The sequence below is a fragment of the Narcine bancroftii genome, chromosome 1, assembly GCF_036971445.1.
Source record: "Narcine bancroftii isolate sNarBan1 chromosome 1, sNarBan1.hap1, whole genome shotgun sequence".
Taxonomy (NCBI): Eukaryota; Metazoa; Chordata; class Chondrichthyes; order Torpediniformes; family Narcinidae; genus Narcine; species Narcine bancroftii.
Genome location: NC_091469.1, coordinates 340,864,572 through 340,889,538, shown reverse-complemented (window position 1 = coordinate 340,889,538; position 24,967 = coordinate 340,864,572). Strand labels below are relative to the sequence as shown.

The following is a 24,967-nucleotide window of genomic DNA, read 5'->3' as shown; positions in this document are numbered from 1 at the left end:
GCATCCGCTGGAATTTCTTGCACATATTACAGGATCCCACCACCAAACACATTTTTTTCTTCTCCTTCCCTCTCTGGCTTCTGCAGGGACCGCTCTGTCTGCAATTCCCTCGTAGACACATCCCTCCCTACCCATCGTACCCCTGGCACCTTTCCATCTCCGCAGGAGGTCCAACAATTGCACCCATACCTCCTTCTTACCACTGTTCGGGGCCCCAAACAGTTTTTTCATGTGAAGCAACACTTCACTTGTACATCCAGAGGACTTATTTACTGCATCTGGTGCACCCTTTGTGGCATTCACTACATCAAGAGATCAGTCGCAGATTGGGAGATCGCTTCGTTCAGCACTTCCTCTCCATTCGCAACCAAAGCGATCCCCCAATAGCCAACCATTTCAATTCCTGGTCATGCTCCCATGGTCACATATCAGTCCATGGCCTTGACTACTGTCCCACCCTGACCACCCGCAGATTGGAGGAACAACACCTTATTTTCTGTCTGGCCACTCTCCAGCCACTTGGCATACTGCTTTCCATTAAACCTGCTTGTCTTTTCTTTCCCCTCCCCTCTTTTCCTGTCTTTCCAGTTCTTTCACCCACCCAGCCCAGCCACTCCCCCCCATTGCTGCAGTCCCTTCCCTCCTTTCTCCACCTATCATCATCTCCTGCCTTTGTCACCCCCCCCCCTCACCTCCACTCTTTTGTTCAGATGTTCGCCGGCATTTTCTCATACTTTGATGAAGGGCTCAATCCCAAAACATAAAAGACACTGATCTGCTGAGCTTTTCCAACATTTTGTGTTTTAACTTTAACCATGGTGTCTACAGAATTTTGTGATTTACTTCCAACCTTATTGACATTGTTCCTGTAGTTAGGTGACCAAAACTGTACACAATACTCCAAATTTGGCCTCACTAATGTCTTATACAACTTTACCATAACATCCAAACTCCCATAGCCCTATCCACCTGTGATGCCACTTTCAGGGATTTTTTTTTTATCCTCAGTGCCCTACTATTTACTGTGTAGGCCCTTTCTTGGTTTGTGCTTCTAAAATGCAACACCTCACACTTGTCTGCATTGAATTCCATCTGTCATTTTTCAACTCATTTTTCCATCTGGTCCAGATTCCTCTGCAAGCTTCTGTACTGTCAACAACACTATCAAACTTAGTGTCATCTGCAAATTTGCTGATCCAGTTTACTACATTATCATCCAGGTCATTGATATAGATGACGAACAACAATGGTCCCAGCACCGATCCCTGAGGCACACCACTAGTCACAGGCCTCCAGTCTGAGGAGCAATCATTCACTTGCACTCTTTGATTTCTCCTGTGTAGTTAATGTCGAATCCAGTTGGCTACCTCCCCATGAATACTTAGCATCTAAACCTTTCTGACTAACCTCCAAAGGCTTTAATATGGACTCTAATATAGACAACGTCCATAGCCTTTCCTTCATCAACTTTCCTGGTAACCTCCTCAAAAAACTCTAAGTTTGGTTAAACACAAACTATCACACACAAAGCCATGTTGACTATCCCTAATCAGTCCCTGCTATCCAAATACTTGTATTGAACACCTTTCAATAACTTAACTACTACTGACATGAAGCTCACTGATCTATAATTTCCAGGGTTACTTTTGGAGCCTTTTTTAAACAATGGAACAACTTGAGTTATCTTTCAATCTTCCAGCACCACATCCATGGCTAAGGACATTTTAAATATTTCTGCCAGAGCCCCTGGAATTTCGACACAAGGTCTGAGGGAATATCTTGTCAGGCCCTAGAGATCTGTTCACCTTTATTTTCTTTAAGATAGCAAGCACTGCCTCTTCTTTAATCTATACCAGTTTCATGACCTCATTGCTGGTTTCTCTTACTTCCTTAGACTCTGTGCCAGTTTCCCGCGTAAATACTGATGCAAAACAAAATTTAAGATCTCTCCCATCTCATTTGTCTCCATACATAGCCAACCACTCTGATGTTCAAGGGGACATATTTTGTTCCTATACCATCATTTTGGTCTTAATATACCTGTAGAAACCTTTGGATTTTCCTTCACATTGTCGGCCAAAGCAGCCTCATGTCTTCTTTCATCCTCCTGGTTTCTTTCTTGAGGTTTTTCTTGCATTTTTTAATACTCCTTGAATACCTCATTTGCTCCATTGCCTATACCTGCGAATCACCTTCTGAACCAGATATCCAATATTCCTTTAAACCCAAGGCTCCGTATGCCTGTTTACTTTGCCTTTAATCCTAACAGTAACATACAAACCCGTACTCTTAAAATACCACCTTTGAAGGTCTCCCACTTACCTTGAACATCCTTTCCAGAAAACAATTTATCCCATTCCATGCATTCCATATCCTTTCTCATATCCTCAGAATTGGCCTTTCTCCAATTTAGAATTTCAACCTGAGGCCTTGACTAATCCTTGAAACTAATGGCATTATGATCACTGGGCCAAAATGTTCCCCTACATGTATTTCTGTCTACTGTCCTGTCTCATTCCCTCATAAGAGATTCAGTTTTGCACTCTCTCTAGTTTGTTCCTCTATATATCGATTTAAAAAAAAACTTTTCTGAACATTTGACAAGCTTAAAGACATCCATTCCTTTTACAGTATGGGAGTCCCGGTTGATATGTGGAAAGTTAAATCTCCTACAATCAAAAACTTTATGTTTCCTGCAGCTGTCTGCTATCTCTCTACAGATTTGTTCTTCCAATTCTCCTTGACTATTGTGCAGTCTATAAAACAATCCCATGAGTGTGGTCATACCTTTTCCATTCTCTACCTCCACCTCAGTAGACAAGCCCTCTGGTCTGTCCTGCCTCAGCACAGCTGTGATATTACCCCTGAAAAGCAATTCAACTCCTCTTCCTTTCATTCCCCCCATCCTATCATATCTCAAACAACAGAAGCCCGGAACATTGAGCTGCAAGTCCTGCCCATTCTTCAACCAAGTTTCACCGATGGCCACAATGTCCTAATTCCCTGTGTCAGTCCACGTTCTAAGCTCGCCTGCCTTTCCTACAACACTTCTTGCATTGAAATAGATGCACCTGAGAAAACTGCCATCATGTACAACCCTTTGACTTCTAATATTACATGCAATCTTCACTCCATCTCTTCCCCCTCCACTCCCCCACCTACCCTGGCACTGTAGTTCCCATTCCCTGCAAATCTAGTTTAAACCCCCTACCCCCCGAGCAGCACTAGCAAATCTTCCTGCAAGGATATTAACCCCCACCAATTCAGATGAAAACCATCTCATCGGAACAGCTCCCACCTTCCCTGGAAGAGAGCTCAGTGATCCAGAAAACTGAAGCTCTCGCTCCCTCCTGCACAACGTCTCTAGCCATGTGTTAAGCTGCATTATCCTCCTATTTCCAACCTCACTAGCATGTGGCATGTGCAGCAATTCTGAGATTACTTCCCTGTTATATAAAGATATTTGTGATTGCAGGTAAACTACATACTGATGGAGGGGAACAATACAACAGACCAAGGTACTCTGTAGTTCTCCAAATTAAGGAGTGGAAGAAATGGGATGATACTTTTTTTTTGTACTCATTCAAAGGGAACAACATTTATTGTCTATCCATAAACACTCCTTAGATTGTTTTATTTTCCTGGCTATTTCAAAAGATCATTAACACTCATACCCTCCTCTGTGGATAGACAGCCAGAACTGAGTGTCAGCTCATTCGGACTGGCTTCATTGTTGGAATGGATGACACAATTGATCAAAGTAATGTGCATAGAACAGTATAGTACAGGAACAGACCTTTAACGCCCAAATTAAACAGACTGTTGTTTGCATTTGATAGATATCCCTCCATCCCCTTCATATCTTGTGTCTATCTCAATGTCTTTTGAATGTTACTATTGTATCTGCTATCACCACCATTCCTGATAGCCCAATCCAGGCACCTGTACGTAAAATATTTGCTCTGCCTCACCTTAAGTGAATGACACATTTCTCCTGGGGAAAAGATTCTGACTTATCCACTCTATCAATACTTCTCATGATTTTTTTACACCTAGATCAGGCCTTCCTTCAGCCTCCTACATTCCAGAAAAAATAAACCATGTTTGTCCAATCCTTCCCTATAACTCATACCCTCTAAACCAGGCACCATCTAGGTAAACCTTTCAAGATGTAATGGGGGTGACCAGAATTGCACAAAATATTCCAAGTGGAGTCTAACCAAAGGTTTATATAGCTGTAACATGACCTCCTTACTTTTATACTCAATATCCTACTCAATGAAGCCAGGCATTCCATGCATCTTCTTTAACATCCTTGTGTGGATTATTTCAAGGAGCTGTGGACCTAAACCCCAGATCCATCTGTACATCAATAGTTTTAACAGACATTCAATTAAATGCATACTTCCCCATTAACATTTGACCTCCCAAAGTATAACACCTCACACTTATCCGGATTAAACCATCTGTCATTTTTTTGCCCATATCTGTAATTGATCTATATCCTGTTGTTTTCTTTGATAACTCTCCACATTGTCCACAGCTCCACTGATCTTTGTATCATTTATAGCACACCCACCTTCTTTTCTAATTCATTCATGTACAGCACAAACAACAGGGGTCGACAGGTACAAGTCTAGGCTTCAATTCAGTTTGTAAATAGAATTATCAAGAAAAATTCAAAAACGTGCTTTTTGTTATTGCATTCTTCTTCATTATATAGTGGTCATCGCATGTACTATAGTTAAACAACAACTTGCCACCTGTCTTGAGTGCTTAACTGTGAAAACTTGCAAACATCTTTGGCAGTTTTCCGGATGGAGTCAAAGGCAAAGGAAGTTAAAGGCAGTGTTAAGCCAGTTTAGCCTCTGGCAAGCTGCACTTCTCTGCTGACAACACCCCCCCCCCCCCCCCCACACACCACATTCTGGTAGAGTTGCAGCTCTGTTGTTTGGGTGGAAGATGAACATTTGCTGAAACAAATCTTCTACTCCCACCTTAAGGGAGGCAAGTTTAAAAGGGGTGGACAACAGAAAAGATTTGAAGACGTCTTAAAATCCATCATGAAATATAACATTGACATCAATAATTGGGAAACTAATGCCAAGGACAGGAAACTCTGGCAAACCATCATCTAAGAAGGACCAGCAACTTTCGAAGCCAACAGATGTGCAAAACTAGAAGAAAAGAGAAGTAAATGGAAAGAGAGGCAGCAAGAACCAAAACTCAGTCTGCCATCTGGAATGACCTATCCTGAATGTGGAAGGTCTTTCAAAGTCAAGATTGGATTCATAAGCCACCTGAGATCCCATAAATAGATCAACAGAATGAAGTCCATCATCCTCAACCTCGAGGGATAGGCACGACGATGATGATGCCCCTGCATCTTGAACTTAGTCTGAGGTCCAAATCATGTAGATTGAATGGTAGCATGCATGCAAATCTAGTGGACCAGATTACAAAGTGGATATGAAACCCACAAACCTCCAAACTATATCAAGTTATCTCTCAGCACAAATATTGCAACTAAATCCTTACACAACAGCTGTGAGGAATGAGTACTTCTTGGCCCAATTCCCTCTCAAATCTTCATCTGCTTCAATTGGCACTGTTTTCACATTGCATTCACTGGCAAGCATCGGGAAACCTGAGAAACCCAGGTTAAAGTCCAAAATCCATGCCAGTATCCCTTCAACTGAGAAAATAAAAGAATGAAATTGACAGTTTGCCTTTCCCTTGGGAGTTGAATGCATGTAGCCCAGACTCATTGGAGTAAAATACAGAAATTGGCAGGTTGACATCTTAACTTATCGAGAATTCCACCTCTCTCCTGTACCCAATCCTGCAATCTCACCACACATTAGAAATAAAATTCAGACAAATGGAAAGAGAAAAAGAGGATGGAAATATGTGCAACAATGACAAGAGATACTTCAATGAACATAGACACAGGATCTTTTTCTTTGGTTAGTTTAGCCTCCACTATGTTATCTGTATAGGAACTTCAAGCCATTTAATATGTTAAAGATACTGAGATTCCATTCATGTGCATTTTGTGGAGAAGTGGTACATCTTGGACAATAAGTTCTGGAGGTTTACCCACATCTAGTTGCTTGAAGTTGCTTTATGATTTGCACATGAGTAATAATAACAACACCATTAGCTTCACTGTTTTTTTTGTGGTAAATTCTGGGCAAAAGTCTAAATTCCAATGTTAAAACAGATGGCTGAGGTCATCTTCAGTGCCAAAATAAGGGAAGCCTCAATGCACTGAAGTTTGACTTGAAGCGAGTGACAGCAGCAAAACATCCATACTTTATAGGCTCCCCTATAAAAACAGACCCCAGAGATAATCAAAATGGCCCATATAGATCCGCTTTGATTTAAAAAAAAATTAGACATGTAGCACGGTAACAGGTCATTTCAGCACAGGCGTCCGTGCCGCCCAATTTACAGCCTATTAACCGATGGATGCATTTGAGCGATTCATGATCTGCAGGAGCTACTGAAGGCAGTAGGAATGTGCTTTGACAGAAGAGAGGATAGTGAGATATAAAACCCAGTCCAGGATCATTAGTAAGGTCAACCTTCCTGATGGCATCTGTTCTCCTCGTGATCATGGAATTACTCAACCCTAGTGCCTACTATTAGTGTACAGAGTCAACTCAGTCATATAGATGCAGAGCTCCAAACTTGAAATCCTGGGAAATGGATCACCTCAGTCTTAGCAGATTATTAAAAAAATTACATCTATGCCAGTTATGGCAACTCTGAATGATTGGCTTCTCTGCTAATCTAAATAGATCCTCATACTGAAACACAAGAGACAGTAGACATAATTTAGAGCAAAAATCAAATGGCTGAAAGAACTCGCTCAGTGGGTCAGGCTGAGGGACCCAAAACCATTCCCTCCACAGATGTTACGTGAGCCGCTTTCTTCCCCCAGTTTATTTTATTTCCCCCCCTTTCAAGGCCCTCTTTGAATGATATAACCCAATAGAAATTAGATCATACAAAAATTGCAAAATGAAGCAAGTGTGACTGATGACCATGTATTTGAGAAGGATTTAAACTGGCTTAGTGGGGGTGAGAAGGGAAGAAGCCAGCTCATAACTAAAACTCTCCAGCCCTTTATAGTACAATAAGATTCTTCATGTAGTGTGACTTTGAACAGCACTCTCACTGTGGCCCAACAGCTGCTTCACACAGTTCTGGCATAACTTTCCCGCTCTTGTAATGTGTGTGTGCCTCATCAATAAGGGAAAGTGTCCTTTATGCCTCCTTCAATATTTTATCTTCTTTTCCTATTACCTTCAAAGATATCTAGGCCTGCATTCCAAGATCCTCTTTGTATCCATCCATTAATTTTGCATTCCTTTACCTGATTTTCCAAAGACAAAACCTGATCCTTATTTTTGGACACAACTTTCCATTTTCCCATGGACTTACTTTTCTGATCAATCTCCTGTGTGTCTTATTAATAATCCACACTGACAATTTCAAGTGTATTACCCTCATCTATACTCTAGTTATACGCAAAGAAGAAATATCCATTAAAAAATTCGTTGGCTGTCCTTTGTCACCTATTGACTTTCTCCATAAACATCAACATTATCCCTCAGAATTTTAAAAAAATTGACAACACCAATACGAGAGACTTTCTATCTATCTATCTATCTAACATAACATAACATAACAATTACAGCACGGAAACAGGCCATTAGGCCCTTCTAGTCCGCACCGAACCAAACACCCCTTTCTAGTCCCACCTCCCTGCACAATGCCCATAACCCTCCATCTTCTTCTCATCCATATACCTGTCCAACCTTTTTTTAAATAATACAATTGACTCCGCCGCCACTATTTCTCCCGGAAGATCATTCCACACGGCTACCACTCTCTGAGTAAAGAAGTTCCCCCTCATGTTACCTCTAAACCTCTGCCCCTTAATTCTTAACTCATGTCCTCTTGTTTTAATCTTTCCTCCTCTTAACGGAAATAGTCTATCCACATCCACTCTGTCTATCCCTTTCATAATCTTAAATACTTCTATCAAATCCCCTCTCAACCTTCTACGCTCCAAAGAATAAAGACCTAATCTGTCCAATCTCTCCCTATACTCTAGATGCTTAAACCCAGGTAACATTCTGGTAAACCTTCTCTGCACTCTCTCCACTCTGTTTATATCCTTCCTATAATTAGGCGACCAGAACTGCACACAGAACTCCAAATTAGGCCGCACCAATGTCTTATACAATCTCAACATCACCTCCCAACTCCTATATTCCATGCAATGATTGATAAAGGCCAGCATACTAAAAGCCTTCTTCACCACCCTATTCACGTGAGTTTCTACCTTCAGGGAACGATGTACCATTACTCCTAAATCTTTCTGCTCTTCTGTATTCCTCAATGCTCTCCCATTTACCACGTATGTCCTATTCTGATTCTTCTTACCAAAATGAAGCACCTCACACTTATCAGCATTAAATTCCATCTGCCATTTTTCAGCCCACTTTTCTAAGCAGCCCAAATCCCTCTGCAATCCTTGAAAACCTTCTTCATTATCCACTATTCCACCTATCTTAGTATCGTCTGCATATTTACTAATCCAATTCACTACCCCATCATCTAGATCATTAATGTATATAACGAACAACAATGGGCCCAATACAGATCCTTGAGGCACACCACTGGTCACCGGCCTCCAAACTGACAGACAATTATCCACTACCACTCTCTGGCCTCTCCCTCTCAGCCAATGTTCAATCCATTTGACTATCTTAAAATTTATGCCTAAAGACTGCACCTTCCTAACTAACCTTCCATGTGGTACCTTATCGAAGGCCTTACTGAAGTCCATATAGACAACATCCACTGTGCTACCCTCATCCACATTCCTAGTCACCTCTTCAAAAAATTCAATCAGATTGGTCAAACATGACCTTCCTCCCACAAATCCATGTTGAGTGCTCCTGATCAGACCCTGTCTATCCAGATGTTTATAAGTACTATCTCTAAGAATTTTCTCCATTAATTTACCTACCACAGACGTCAAACTTACAGGCTGATAGTTGCCAGGCTTCCTCCTTGAACCCTTTTTAAATAACGGAACCACATGCGCAATGCGCCAATCCTCCGGCACTATCCCCATATCTAATGACATTTGGAAAATTACCGCCAGAGCCTCTGCTATTTCCTCCTTCAGTTCTCTCAATGTCCTGGGGAAGATCCCGTCTGGTCCCGGAGACTTATCCACCTTCATATTCTTCAAAAGCCTTAAAACTACACCTTTTGTAATCTCTATATTCCCCATATTTACCCAATTTGCTTTTTTTATCTCACATCTCCCAATATCCTTCACCTTAGTGAATACCGAAGAAAAGAAACTGTTCAATATCTCCCCCATTTCTCTAGGCTCCACACACAGTTTTCCGCTCTGATTTTCTAAGGGACCAATTTTGTCTCTAGCTTTCCTCTTACCATTAACATATTTGTAGAACTCTTTTGGATTAGTTTTCACCCTGCTTGCCATAGTTTTCTCGTACCTTCTTTTAGCTTTCCTAATTCCTCTCTTAAGATTCCTCTTACATTCAATGTATCTTTCAAACATCTCCTTAACTCCATGCTTCTTATATCTAATGTATGCCTCCCTTTTTCTTCAAACCAAGTTTCCAATATTCCTTGAAAACCACGGCTCTCTCAAACCTTTTGCCCCTCCTTTTAACCTAACAGGAACATAAAGCTTTTGCACTCTCAAAATCTGATCTTTAAAAGACTTCCATCTCTCTACTACATCCTGCCCATAAAACAAATTGTCCCAATGCACACCCTGCAAGTCCTTTCGCATCTCCTCAAATCTAGCTTTTCCCCAATCAAAAACCTCAATCCTTGGCCCTGATTTCTCTCTTTCCATAATGACATTGAAGCTGATGGCATTATGATCACTGGACCCGAAGTGCTCGCCAACACTAACCTCCGTCACTTGACCCATCCCATTTGCCTGCTCTCTCTCTCTCTCTCTCTCTCTCTCTCTCTCTCTCTCTCTCTCTCTCTCTAAAAAGTTTTGATACCCCTGGTTAATGATGTGGATTAAAATACATAGCTCAAAAGGGTAATCATTTATCAGTAATATGATGTACTTGACTATTGCATGTTCCCTTCAGTATCTCCACAAGAACAGTTAGTACAGAACAGTTAATCTCCAATTAGACTCAAGGATGATGTTCTAAAATGATTCCCCATGTAAGCAGTGCTCTGATACAATTTTGTTTGATAAGCATTGACTTATAAGACATAGGAGCAGAATTTGACCATTCAACCCATCAGGTCCACCCTGCCATTCCATCTCGTGGCTGATTTACTATCCTTTTCAACCCCATTCTCCTGCCTTCTCCCATAAATCTTGATTTCCTTCCTGATCAAGAATGTATCTACCTCTGCCTTAAATATCCCCACTGACTTGGCCTCCATACTGTCCGTGGCAGCAAATTCCACCAATTCACCAATCTCTGTGTAAAGAAATTCCTCTTCATCTCTCTTCTAAAGGGATGTTTTAGTATTCTGAGGCTGTGCCTTCTGGTCCCAGATTCCCGTACCACAGGAAATATCCTTTCCACATCCAGTATTTGTTATGTTTCTCTGAGATCCCCCTCATTCTTCTAAACACTGGCAAGCACAATCCCAGAGACTTCAAACACTCCTTAAGCAAAAACTCTTTCACTCTGGGGATCATCCAAGTTGCACATGAAGGATTTTTAAATTGGCTTAAATTCATAATGACATCTTTCTCATCTGACTATATTCCATGAACTATTTGTGTGGACTGTACTTCTGCAACTACTTTGTTTTACTGGAACCAAATTCAGCTGGGATTCAATGACAATTACATTTCTCAATGATAATAATGATTGGAATTTTTTTGCATTCTGTCACTTTTGTCTTTGTATTAATTGGCTTTTCAATCTTCCAAAGGGAATCATCCCCACAATTCTTCAAATTAGAGATGAACCTCAGGGCTACTGTCTTAGTGACAAAAAAAACATACCCAGAGGTTACAAAACATACAATTCCATCATTAAATGATTCAAACACAGCTGCCAGTGGAGAAAGGTGGCCTAGTCTGCACTCAAAAAAGTCGGCTACATGAATGATTATTTAAGATGAAACATGAGCTTCTGAGCACAATGCATGTCTGCTGAGAGGGATTCTTTTGGAAACTGTTAACAAATATACTGGTTGGTCAATGTTCATACTTTAGGTATTTACACGTGACAGAGAGAAATCTGACACATCTGTGAAAGAGGAACAAGGGTTTCCAATGTCCCAACAGACAATTAAAGATACCAGATGAAAGAATGACAAGTGAAAGGAAGGAATAATTGAAGTGTGAACATACTTTAACATTATTTGAGCTTTTATGGAGATAATATATCAGAAGTATTTTCTCCAAACACTGAGAATGAAGAAATAGTTTGTTTGTCAGGAATTTAATCCTGTTCTGAAACAGATCCTGAAAACAATATCAATTGTGAAAAACTATGGGCCTTTTGAAAGTATTTGTTGCTTTCGTGTTGCAACCCACTCCAGTCTTCGGTCTTTGGGCAGTATGACTCTGAGAATTTATTGTAAGTGCAATGTAATGATGCAGCAAAATTCTTTCTGCAGCCAAATAGGTATAAAAGATATATCATATACAATACTATTAATTGTTACAATATATCAAGATTAAAAAAAAGATTTAATAAATATAAAAGGACAGATAAGTAAATTTTCACAGTTGCAATTAGTGCAAGAAAAAATGTAATGCTTCAATAGAAACACAACCACAGAGAAAATGACATAAAAATGTTGAAAAATGCAAACTAGTTGAATGAGATTTGGGAACATTGTATTTAATTGGCAATGGATAATCTTGCTTTCATATTAGTTCATGCTTTCCAAAAGAAAATTGTATTTTAATGATAATAGTGAATAGCTTATATTTAATACCAGCCAAAAAAATATCCTGTTTCTCTTGATTATTTACAGCATGTTCAGGTTTTATTCCAGATTTCCAAAATGTAGTATTATTTACTTGGTCTAAATTAGTTTTGAGATTTGGATCGTGAAGTTAAGTTTGGTAAACAAAGAATGTAGAACATCACTGTACAGGACATGCAACCCACCATCTCTGTATTGATCGTGATGCCAATCTAACTAATCCCACCTGCCCACACATGATGTACATCCTTTTATTCCTGCCTTTTCATGCATCTGTCTAAATTCCTCTTAAATGTTTCCATCATATATGCTTTTCTCACATCCTCTGGTAGCACATTCCAGTCGCTTACCACTCTTTGTGCAAAAGTTTGACCAAGCTCCTTGTAGCTAATGCACTCCAATCCAGGCAAAAGTCTATTGATTATCAGTATCTTTTCCAAAGCCTCTTCATTCTTCCTATTGTGTGGAGACCAGAATTGCACGCAATACCCCAACTGTGGCCAAATGAATGTTTAGACAACTACAACATGAATTCCTAACTTTTGTACTCAATGCGAAGTCTGAGGAAGGTAAACATGCTTATGACTTCTTTACCAGCCAATCTACCAGTGTTAGCACTTTCAATGAGCCAAGGAATTACACTTCAAGATCTCTCCATTCATAAACACTCTAAATGTCCTGCTAGTCAAATTATATTTTCCTATTGATGGCAGCTTGTTCCACACTTTTTCTGGAACCCTAGGGGGACAGTATGTTGTGAATTTTGGATTTTTCCAGATTTCAGAACAAAAGCCAGCTGCCCCAGATTTAAGCCCACCCAAATTGAGCTGCCATATCCACCCCCTTCCAGTCATGCTGCCATCTCTCTCTCCCCCACTCTCCGCCCGCCCGAGTCGCACTGCCGTCTCTCTTCACCACTCCCTCCCTAAGTCGTGCTGCCGTCTTTCTTCCCCACCCCGTCCTCCCGAGTCATACTGCCGTCTCTCTCCCCCTTGCCCACCCGAGTTGCATTGCCATCTCTCTTCCCTCTCGCCTGCCCGAGTCACGCTGCCATCTCTCTTTCCCCTCGTCCACCCGAGTCATGCTGCCATCTTTCTTCCCCCTCGTCCACCCGAGTCACGCTGCTGTATCTCTATCCCCCCACCCGCCCTAGTCGCGCTGCCATCTCTCTCTCCCCTCACTCACCTGAGTTGCGCTGCCATCTTTCTCCCCTTCACTCACCCGAGTCGCGCTGCCATCTCCCTCCCGTCCAACCTAGTCGCGCTGCTGTCTCTCTCCTTCTCCCTCTGCTGTACCAGCACCGGGAAAAAATGCTGGGTTTTGGAGCTTTATGGATTTTAGATGTCTGGATAAAGGATTGTGTACCTGTACTTTGATATATGAAGGCTAAGATGCCAAAAGTTTTCTTTACAGCATTGTCTACCTGTAACACCACTTTCAGGGAATTATGTATCTGTATTCCCAGATCCTCTGTTCCTCTGCACTCCTCAGTGTCCTACTATTTACTGTGTATTCCTACTTTGGTTTGTCCTTCCAAAATGCAGCACCTCACATTCACCTGCATTAAATTCCATCTGGCATTTTCTGGCCCATTTTTCCAGTTGGTCCACAACACCTCCAATCTTAGTGTCATCAGCAAACTTGCTGATCCAAATTACTACATTATCGTCAAGATCATTGATATAGCCAACAAGCACAATGGACCCAGTACTGATCCATAAGGCACACCACTAATCAAAGGCCCCAGTCTGAGAAGCAATCATCCACTACCACTCTCTGTCTTCTCCCATTCAGCCAATTTTGAATCCAGTTTACAACCTCTCCATGGATATCTAGTGTCTGAACCTTCTGAAATAATCTCTTATGTGGGACCTTGTCAAAAGCCTTACTAAAGTCCATGTAGACAACATCCACAGCATTTCCTTCATATATTTACTTAGTAGCCTCCTCAAAAAACTCTATAAGATTCTTTAAACATGACCTACCACACACAAAGCTATGCTGACTGTCCAAATACTTGTATATTCAGTCTTCCAGAATACCCTCCACTACTGATGTCAGGCTTACCAGCCTGTAATTTCCTTGTTTACTTTTGGAACATTTTTTTTAAACAATGGAACAACATGAGTTACCCTCCAATCCTCATCCATGGCTAAGGGTATTTTAAATATTTCTGCCAGGGCCCCTGCAATATCTACACTATTCTCCCTCTCAAGGTCAGAGGGAATATCAAGTTGCTGTAAGACAGCAAGCAACCAAACACTTCTTCCTCTTTAATCTCTATACGTTCCATGACACTATTGTTTGTTTCCCTTCCTTCCTTGTACACCATGCCAGTTTCCTGAGTAAATACTGATGCAAAAAAAACTGTTTAAGATCTCCCTCATCTCGTGAGGCTCTACACATAGATGACCACTGATTTTCCACAGGACCAATTTTGTCCCTTACTATCCTTTTACTTAACATACTTATAGAAACCCTTCATGTTTATCTTCACATTTTTGCCTCTTGTTTTCTTTCTTAAGTACTTTCTTATATTTTCTATACTCTTCTAGTACCTCATTTGCTCCTTGTTGCCTATACCTGCTATACACCTCTCTCTTCTTAACCTGATCGCCAATATCCTTTGAAAATCAAGGTTGACAATGCTTGTTAACTTTGTCTTTAATCCTGGCAGAAACGTGCAAACTTCGCACTCTCAAAATTTTGCCTTTGAATGCCTTCCACTTACTGAACACATCCTTGCCAGAAAAAAAATCCCAATCCACTCTTCCTAGATCCTTATTAATTTCCACATAATTTGCCTTTTTCCAATTTAGAATCTCAACTCGAGGACCAGACTTAACCTTCTCCATAATTAACTTGAAATTAATGACATTATGGTCACTGAATCCAAAATGTTCACTCACACATAATTCTGTCACCTGACCTGTCCGGTTCCCTAATGGGATATCAAGTACTGCATTCCTCTCTTGTTAGTACCTCTATATATTTATTTAGAAAACTTTCCTGAACACATTTGACAAACTCCAAGCCATCCAGCCCTTTTACAGTTTTGGAGACCCAGCCAATATGTGGAAAGTTAAAATCTCCTACTATCACAACTTTCTGTTTCTTACACCAGCCTGCTATCTCTCCACAGATTTGCTCCTCCAATTCGCTCTGACTATTGGGTGGTCTATAATACAACTTTATCACTGTGGTCACAACTTTCCCATTCCTCAGTTCCAGCCATATGGCCTCTGTAGATGATCCCTCTGGGCATTGAGCTGCCAGCCTTGCCCATCCTGCAACTAAGTCTCACTAATAACAATAATGTTGTTAACACATGTGATAATCCATGCCCTAAGCTCATCTGCCTTTCCAACAATACTCCTTGCATTGAAATAAATAACCTGAGAACATTTCTAACACGTACAATCCTTTGATTTCTGTCTATATGTGCAGTTCTCACATGACCTTTATCCTCCTCCACCTCACTATCTACTCTCTAACACTCTGGTTCCCATCCCCCTGCCAATCTAGTTTAAATCCCCCCCAGAAGAGCACTAGCAAACCTATCCACAAGAATGTTGTCCCCCTCCAGATCAGATGCAAACAGTCCCGTCGGAACAGGTCCCACCTTCCCTGGAACAGAGCCCCATTGTCCAGAAACATGAAGCCCTCCCTCCTGCATCATCTCTTTAACCATGTGTTTAGCTGAATTAACTTCCTATTTCTAGCCTCACTAGTACGTGGCATAGGTAGCACTCCTGAGGTTGCAACCCTGGAGGTCCTGCCCTTCAACCTTGCACCTACTCCCTAAACTCTCTTTGCAGGACTTCCTCATCTTTCCAACCATGTCATTGGTCCCTAAATGGACCACAACATCTGGCTGCTCACCTTCCCTCCTGAGAATACCGAGAACTTAATCTGAGATTTCATATTTATTGTTAGAATATATACATGACATCACATACAACTCTGAGATTCCTGTTTCCCGCAGGCACGGCAGAATTACCACTAATTGGTAGTGCAAAAAATAAACTGTGCATAGTATAAACATAAACAAATAAAAGAACTGCAAAAAGATAACACATGTAAACAAACTGATTGTGCAATATAGAGAAAACAAAGAAAATCAATAAAGTGCACAAGTAAGGGTCCTTAAATGAGTTTCTGATTGAGTTTGTCATTGAGGAGTCCAATGGTGGAGGGGTAGCAGCTGTTCCTGAACTTGGTGGTGCAAGTCTTGTAGCACCCATACCTCTTCCCTGAGGGCAGGAGTGAGAATAGACTGAGTGCTGGGTTGTGTGGGTCTTTGATGATTGCTGCTGCAATATCTTGTACCCTGGCACCAGGGAGGCAACAGATCATCCAGGATTCTCAAACTCTCCCACAGAATCTCCTAGAATTCTCTCTAACTATTGAATTCCCTGTCAATACTGCTCTCTTCTTTTCCCTCCTTCCTTTCTGAGCTGAGGGTCCAGTCTCAGTGCTAGAGATGTGACCACTACATCTTCTCCCTGGTAGATAATCCCCACCAATAGTATCCAAAATTGTATACTTATTGTTGATGGGATTGGCCACAGGGTTGCTCTGCTCTCTCTCTGTCTTTTCCCCTTCCATCTCCTGCCAGTCATCCAGCTACCTACCTCCTGACTTTTGTGTGTACCTGTCTCCATGAAACACCTCTCTATCACCCCTTCTGCTTCTTGAATGATCCGGATTTCATCCAGCTTCAGCCCCAATTCCCTAACTCGGTTTTTCAGGAGCTGCAGCTGGATGCACCTTTTGCAGGTGTAGTCATCAGGGACAATTATGCTGTCCCAGATTTTTCACATCCCACAATCAGAGCCTTAACTGATTCCATTACCTACTCCTAATTCAATTAAAGGATTAAATTACCTAATCTGTCCTTACCTTACTGGAAGCAAACTCATCCTCAGACTATGCTCGCTGAAGCCTCTTGAGCCAGAGCCTCAAAGCTCCACTCCTCCATTGGCCCACTCACACATTGGCTGCTCCTCTTCAGCTTCCTCTCCTTTTATTTATTCCTGCCAATTAGCTGAAGTACTCACTCCTACAAATCAAAGCTCTGTTTAACCCTTCAGTTGCCATCACCCAGGCTGGTTCCCTCCACTCACCGCTCTCCCAAGTCCCCTGCTCTTCCTCGGACTGTGACGGCCCTGAGATCGTAATCATCTGACATTTCTATGCCTAAATTTCCAGCTGGATCCTTTGACAACCATCCTCACTATCCATAACTTTTTGTGTCACCTATAAACGTAATAATTAGGGCACCTATATTTTCATTCATTGGCCATAGGTCTCTGCTCAGATAAACAAGTTTTGCTTTGTATTCATAATACATGTTTTTTTTACACAATAAACCATATTGACCAAAATACATACAGACATTTTTCTCTTGAATATATAGTGTCATTTTCTCCCCTTTTCCCCCCCTCCCTTCCCCCCCTCCCTCTCCCCCCTTCCCATTTATTCAAAGTTCAATTTATAAGATACATTAAATCCATTAAACAATGTTGTCACTTAATAAAATAAACAAGAAATTTTTATCTTTTACTTTTATATACTGAGTCAATTCATTTTGTTGTCTTCTCCTTCTGTTATTTTAGGTGGTGGAGGTTCTTGGTAGGATTTCTCTATTGTATTTCATGTATGGTTCCCATATTTGTTTGAATATTGTGATGTTTTAAGGCCAGACTGTGCTCCATGTGAATAGCAGTGGGAATTTTTCATCACCAAATTGCATTATGCTTTGACATAATATCGATGCACTTTCTATATTCAGTTTGCAAAAGTTGCAAAACTGGTATCAAGTGAAACTAATTCACACCAATACTGCCATATTCATGTAAATCCACCCTAAACTACAGGCTTAAACAAAGCAGTATGACTCCAATAGGCCAAGTTCATCAGACTAAGGCCAATCATTCAGAGAAATACTGTGAATTTTGGAATGATTTATCTTTTTTGTATTGACCTGATGGCAACTGATGAATTCCCAACTGGGTCAGGATCTATTTTGGCACAAGTTACATGCCTTGCTCTGATAAATACATGACTTCAAAACAGAACTTCACAGGAAAGGAAGGTATAACTCTACAGCTGTTTTTAAGGGCAAAGCTATGTTGACAATAGCTGTTTGTGGCAGGGTTATTTAAGTATAGAAACATGTTTGTTAAATCATGTCAACAGAATTTATTCTGTTTATTCACCATCTTGTGCTTCAAAAAAGTTTAAATAATCTATAGTCTTATGCATGCCCTTGAGATCATGTAACCATTGCAGACATGACTGTCGATTGCATAATTTGAAAAATGAGAGACGAAGTTTGTGCATCATGGAAATAGAAGTCTATAATTGTCTGTGAATAACAGGTGTTAAAGTAAAGAGTGAGGCCAAAACTTACTGAGAGACCATATTTTGTTAGTTTGTGACCTGAACTTGCTGCTGTCCGAATGAATGGAGACACTGCTGGTGTCACCATCATTTCAGCACCCTAAGAATATTGATTAGATCAAAATACAACTGAAATGCGTCAGTGAACTTCCAAAAAAGGCATCAGTATTGTACACTCCATTCTGTGCTATTAATATGTCAGGTTCACGAATAAATTGGTGGACATTCGAAACCAGATTAATACAAGTATCTGCTATGCATTAGTCTGTCATTATAGCTTCAAATCAAAGTTTATAGTTAAGCAATTTAGGGCCTTTCCCACAATTTATTTACCTGTTTCAACCTTGTTTTCTTCTATTACTGATTCCATTCTTTATATTCAATTTCTTTCTGAAGTTGTCAAATGCAGGTACATTGCTAATGTTTCTTTGCAATCAATTAGGACAGTAGTTTTCAAACTTTTTCTTTTCACTCACATACCACCTTAAGTATTCCCTATGCCTTCAGTGGTCTGTGATTGGTAAGGGATTGCTTAAGGTGGTATGTGAGTGGGATGAAAACGTTTGAAAATCTCTGTTTAGTTGTACCTAATTGACTTGATATGTGCAAGGTTTCATAACTCCAAAGGAAATGGACCAATGACAATTTTTCTCAAGCAAAATATTTCAATAACAATTTGGTCTAGAGCAGTTGTTCTCAATCTTTTTCTCCAACTCACATACCATTTTAAGTAATCCCTTACTAATCACAGAGCACAGGAATTACTTAAAGAGGTATGTGAGTGAAATAAAAAGTTTGAAAACCATCAAATTAGGAGGTCATTTATGAGTAGAGAAATTTCATTTATTTAGTACCTCATGGTATACTTTGGACACTCCAAAATGTTTCAAAGTTATGGCACAATTGAAAAATTAAATGTCATCAGTTGTGTAGGAATTATCAAAACAGGCAAACATTATGTTAAATCTAACTCTTTGTCGTGCTTGTCGTGCTTGAGAACAAACCTTGTGATGGTATCTGGAATCTTTCTTCCGTTAGGTTTATTATTTACAAAATAACTTGTGCAGAAACAAGTTACATGTCGAGGCCTGTTAATTAATTCAGAACAGAACTTGGTGGAAGTTAATTACCGCAATATAATGCTTCACGTAGACTCTCCACTGCATCCAGGTGAGGTGTGTAAGAGCCACATAGATGGTGTATGCTGAAGGACAAGACTATATAATGCACAAGATATTAAGGAAAGGGAAGGAGTGAAAATGTTAAGATACTGATCAATAAGAAAGGAAAATTGTGATAGTGACAGATCAGCCTGAAGGAATATAAAATGTAAAGATCTGTTCCTGTAAATGCTAGTCATAAGTTTGGAAATGTCAAAGGAAAATAAGCTCCAACATTTTAAAGTGATCTAGGCATTAAATATTTGATTATTATATTGTTGCTTTGTTATGTTATTTGTGTCAATTGAATATTTTTACTCAGTGATCAGCAAAGATTTCTCCATCCATTAAGGTTTTGGTTGATGATATTCGGCCAGAAATATCCATCTTTATTGTTACCATTTTGTGTTCATACTTATAATCAAATCCTTTGTTTCAGGTGCATAAGTTAATTAAGAAATAATGGAATCCACATTATTGGTAATATATCACATTTAAAGTAGTAGGCATCAAACAAAAGACATTCAATATATTTATTAATCTAATTGATCCACAATGCTGGTCAGATCTACGTGTAGATAGTATAACTACCTTAATTAATTCTAGATATAGACAGATTCATAATAATTTTCTGCACTAATTATATCTCACACCTCAAAAGATACATAAAAATAAACCAGAATTTTCTGATAGGTATTTTAGGTGCGGTATAGAATTTGGTAGCTTTTTACATTCCACCTGGTTATGCACAAAACTAAGACTCTTGGATAGAATTGGGGAAAGTGTTGATAAAAATTGTGGAGGCAAACTTCCAACTAGATCCAGAATTGCTTCCTCTGGGGAATTTGGCAATTATAACTTCTCCCAAAGTAAATCTAAATTTATTAAAATTGTGCTGTCAATAGCCATGAAATGTATAGCGATAACATGGAAATCTGCTTCTTCACTTTACAATGATTGTTGGAACATGGAAGTGCAAAGTTGTATTCCCCTTGAGAAAATTACTTAGAGACTCAGATATAGATATAGTATGTTCATCAAAATTTGATTACTTAAATGCCCAGATTGTATAATTAATTTTGATATTTGTCATTTAGTTTACTGCCTATTATAAATTTAATATTTTCTAAATGATGTGACTCTGAGATGTCGAACCTTACTCCTGTTGCTTTATCTTTTCTATTTTCTTTCTTTTTATCTCCCTCTATTTCCTGCTGTTTGACCCTTTTCTTTCAAATCTGGGGAGGGGGCATTGGGAGAAGAGGAACTTACCTTTTTTATCAGACCTTATGAATGTTTTTATATGATTTTATATTCAATGTATTATTGTTATTATATTAATTGAGTCCTACATTCTGTATTTTCTTAAAACTTAAAAATATTTAAAAATATATTTTTGATCATTAAATCTGCTTAAAATTTCCTATGTTGAAATGATGAATAAATTTTTAAGTTTGTTTTATTTTTTTATATTGAACTGGTCTTTCTATAAGCAGAAGATACCAACCCATTAAAGGAAATTATCTTGTTCTGTTAATGGTTTATAAAAGGCCTCCTTCTTATTAATTGGACCAAATGCCATTTGGTATCTAGTTCTTTTATAGTAACCAGCTGAAAGAATTAAAGAAAAAATAATTGAGGTTATTCAGCACAACTTAAAGCCAATATTAAGTTTTCATTGCTCAGTTGTTACTGAAAAAGGACTGTGTTTTCTCTGGACCTATTTTGAGAACTTCATCCAAAGAGGTTAATGCCTTTCTCCGTTTCATTTATGAAATGGATCTTAGATGAATCTTAGAGGAATTGCCTGTGGACTGGCCAAGAAGGCCAATGACACGTTATAAATTATCTGGATGGTTTCAGGAAAAGTTGTTCTTCTTTATCCAGTAATGATCACAGAACCTGCATTAGTGCTCAGCTCAATGTCCTCTCAGTTTCCAAGTGACCCCATTACCTAGACAAATATTAAAACAACACGATCACAAATATTTCAAGATTTGACAGTAGGTCTGCCAGATTGTGAGGGGAATCACAAAGCATAAAAGATTTGACACTAAGTCTGCCAATAATACTTGGTTATTGACTTCTTGCAGGAATCCTTCAACCGCCCATGAATGCAGAATGCACTATTCCTTGAGAATTCCTCCATGAGGATTTCTAATCTCTAATACTGTCTCTAAGAGTTAGTTCCCTCAATCCCTCTGCAATTCTGAAACATTATGTTTTATGATAGCCAGTGGATTCACTCCTTTAATTGGAATAGCATTAATGGAATCTGCATACGTAGCTTCCTAAAACTGTCTCTAAACAGATGTGGAGTACTAATCTTGCAAAAACTGGCTTTATTTAGCTACATTCAGCTTTATTGAATGTTCAACGCTCCTCTATTGCCTTGTGTGTAAATACAAAAAATGTGTTCACTTTTATTTGTCCGTAAAAGCACACAAAGGCACCACCAGTCTATTGCCCTTCCAACAAGAGCAAGAGAAGCAAAAGGGAGTCACTCAGCGATATCCAGTGTCCCTGAAACCCATCCCTCACCCCCACCCCACCTCCTCTGTTGCTGCCCATTCCTGCACTCTCCTTAACCCCTTGTCCATTCCAGCAGTGAACCAGAGCTCCAGGCACCCTCCTTGACTCCTGATTTTAGACTCTGATACGAGTTGGAAGCTGATTGTGCCCTCGGCCCTTCAGGAGCCCTGCCTCATCATTGGTATCCTCACAAATCCCAGTCCCAAAACAAAGTTCAAGTGAAACATGGAATTCTACAGATGCTGTGATTGTTAAAATCACACAGAAACGTTCGAAGATCTCACCCAAATTTGCAGCATCCACTGGAGGAAAAGATATATTACTGACATTTCAGGCCTGAGGCCTTTCACACTGACACTGAATGTGGGTTGAAGCAGGCAATTTAGTGCGTATTTAGTGGGTCACCTGTCAGTGTGAATGCTCCCAACTAGGCAGAGGGATCCCAGAGAATGGTGACTTATAAAGTGAAAAGGAACATGACTAAAGAATCCCAGAGAACCGTGACTTATAAAGTGAAAGGGAACATGAGTAAAGATTCCCAGAGGACGGGGACTTACAAAGGGAAAAGGAATACGAGTAAAGAATCCCAAAGTACGGGGAATTATAAAGAATAAAGGAACATGTGTAAAGAATCCCAGAGAACAGTGATTAAAGAGAAATGGAACGGAGGAAAGTATCCAAGAAAACGGGGTCTTATAAAGAGAATCTATGAGGACCTGGAAGATCTCAAGATGTAGCGACCTGAGAGAGACTCTGCTTCCTCAGGAGTTTGCGGAGGAGCTAGTGGAGTTGTTCAAGTGAACCGGTATGGACTTGAAGGGCCGACATGGCCTGTTTCCGTGCTGTAAATGGTTATATGGTTATATGGTTATATGGATTAAAAACATCAACCAGGCTCTGATACATCCCAGGGGGTTGTATCAGAGCCTGGTCAAGTTGACACGGAGTTCACTCAACTCCAACGTAAACAGGCAACCTGCTCATCCGGGTATCATTAGTGATGTCAGTCCCTGCATGCATGCATCAGTCTGGTAATTTTAATATCAGTGCAGTTATATTTCACAGGGCAGGCAGTGGAGCTGTCACAGAGTGGCCGGTGAGGCAGTCACAGGGCAGCTGGTGGGGCTGTCAGTGCGAACCCATGCTTTAAATCATCTCAATTACTTATAAGACCTAATACATTGAAAATGCTGTGTACATAGTTGTTATACTCTATTGTTTAGGGAATAATGACCAGAAAAAATAGTCTGTACATGTTCAGTACATGAGTTGTAGTAACTAAGAAAGGACCATAACAATGGCTGTAGGACTTGGCTAAAATAAGCACGAATACTAAAGTTCTGTCGTTCTACTGATGACCTGCAGACTGGCCAAGAAGGCCAATGACACGTTATAAATTATCTGGATGGTTTCAGGAAAGGATGTTCTTCTTTATCCAATATGATCACAGAACCTGCATTAGTGCTCAGCTCAATGTCCTTTCAGTTTCCAAGTGTCCCCATTACTTAGACAAATATGAAAACAACACTAGCACAAATATTTCAAGATTTGACACTAGGTCTGCCAGATTGTTAGAGAGCTGGTCTGTGGGTTTGTCCTGAATTTGAATAGTCTGAAGCCCACTGCAGTAGATTTTCCCATTGCATTTGTTTTTTTGTGTGGATTTTTTCCTATGCTCTTTTCCTGCTCTGATTTAATTGCCCTGTAAATATGTAATATGTCACTCAGAACATCACCATTGGAGTATGGGCCCCCTCTTAGATCCACGATATTCACATGAACCAGGAAATTCATAGTCCAGTGTGAATTGCTCAGCCGGTATTGCACATAGGTCCAGCTCTTCAGCGCTTGACGTCCTGTTTTGCGGAAACTGCCAAAATGTTTGGCTTGGAAGTCAGCCTGAAGAAAACTGAGGTCCTCCATCAGCCAGCTCCCCACCATGACTACCAGCACCCCACATCTCCATCGGGCACACAAAACTCAAAATGGTCAACCACTTTACCTATCTCGGCTGCACCATTTCATCGGATGCAAGGATCGACAACGAGATAGACAACAGACTCGCCAAGGCAGATAGCGCCTTTGGAAGACTACACAAAAGAGTCTGGAAAAACAACCAACTGAAAAACCTCACAAAGATTAGCGTATACAGAGCCGTTGTCATACCCACAGTCCTGTTCGGCTCCGAATCATGGGTCCTCTACCGGCATCACCTACGGCTCCTAGAACGCTTCCAGCAGCATTGTCTCCACTCCATCCTCAACATTCATTGGAGCGACTTCATCCCTAACATTGAAGTACTCGAGATGGCAGAGGCCGACAGCATCAAATCCACGCTGCTGAAGATCCAACTGCGCTGGGTAGGTCACGTCTCCAGAATGGAGGACCATCGCCTTCCCAAGATTGTGTTATATGGCGAGCTCTCCACTGGCCACCGTGACAGAGGTGCACCAAAGAAAAGGTACAAGGACTGCCTAAAGAAATCTCTTGGTGCCTGCCATATGGACCACCGCCAGTGGGCTGATATCGCCTCAAACCATGCATCTTGGCGCCTCACAGTTCGGCGGGCAGCAACCTCCTTTGAAGAAGACCGCAGAGCCCACCTCACTGTCAAAAGACAAAGGAGGAAAAACCCAACACCTAACCCCAACAAACCAATTTTGCCCTGCAGTCACTGCAACTGTGTCTGCCTGTCCCGCATCAGACTTGTCAGCCACAAACGAGCCTGCAGCTGACATGGACATTTACCCCTCCATAAATCTTCGTCTGCGAAGCCAAGCCAAAGAGAAGAGATTGCACATAGGTCGTTTAGTGGGTTACCAGTGTGAAATTAATTAAAAACTGAGAGAGAAAGACAGAAGAATGGGTGGGGTAGGAGTCCAAACCAA

General features: G+C 40.4%; 1 protein-coding gene across 3 annotated transcripts in view; it reads left to right on the top strand.

Annotated features, from left to right (window-relative positions):
* mylk4b (myosin light chain kinase family, member 4b) overlaps positions 1 to 24,967 on the top strand; it is a 215,784-nt gene that overhangs the window by 107,180 nt on the left and 83,637 nt on the right. The window lies entirely within an intron of this gene.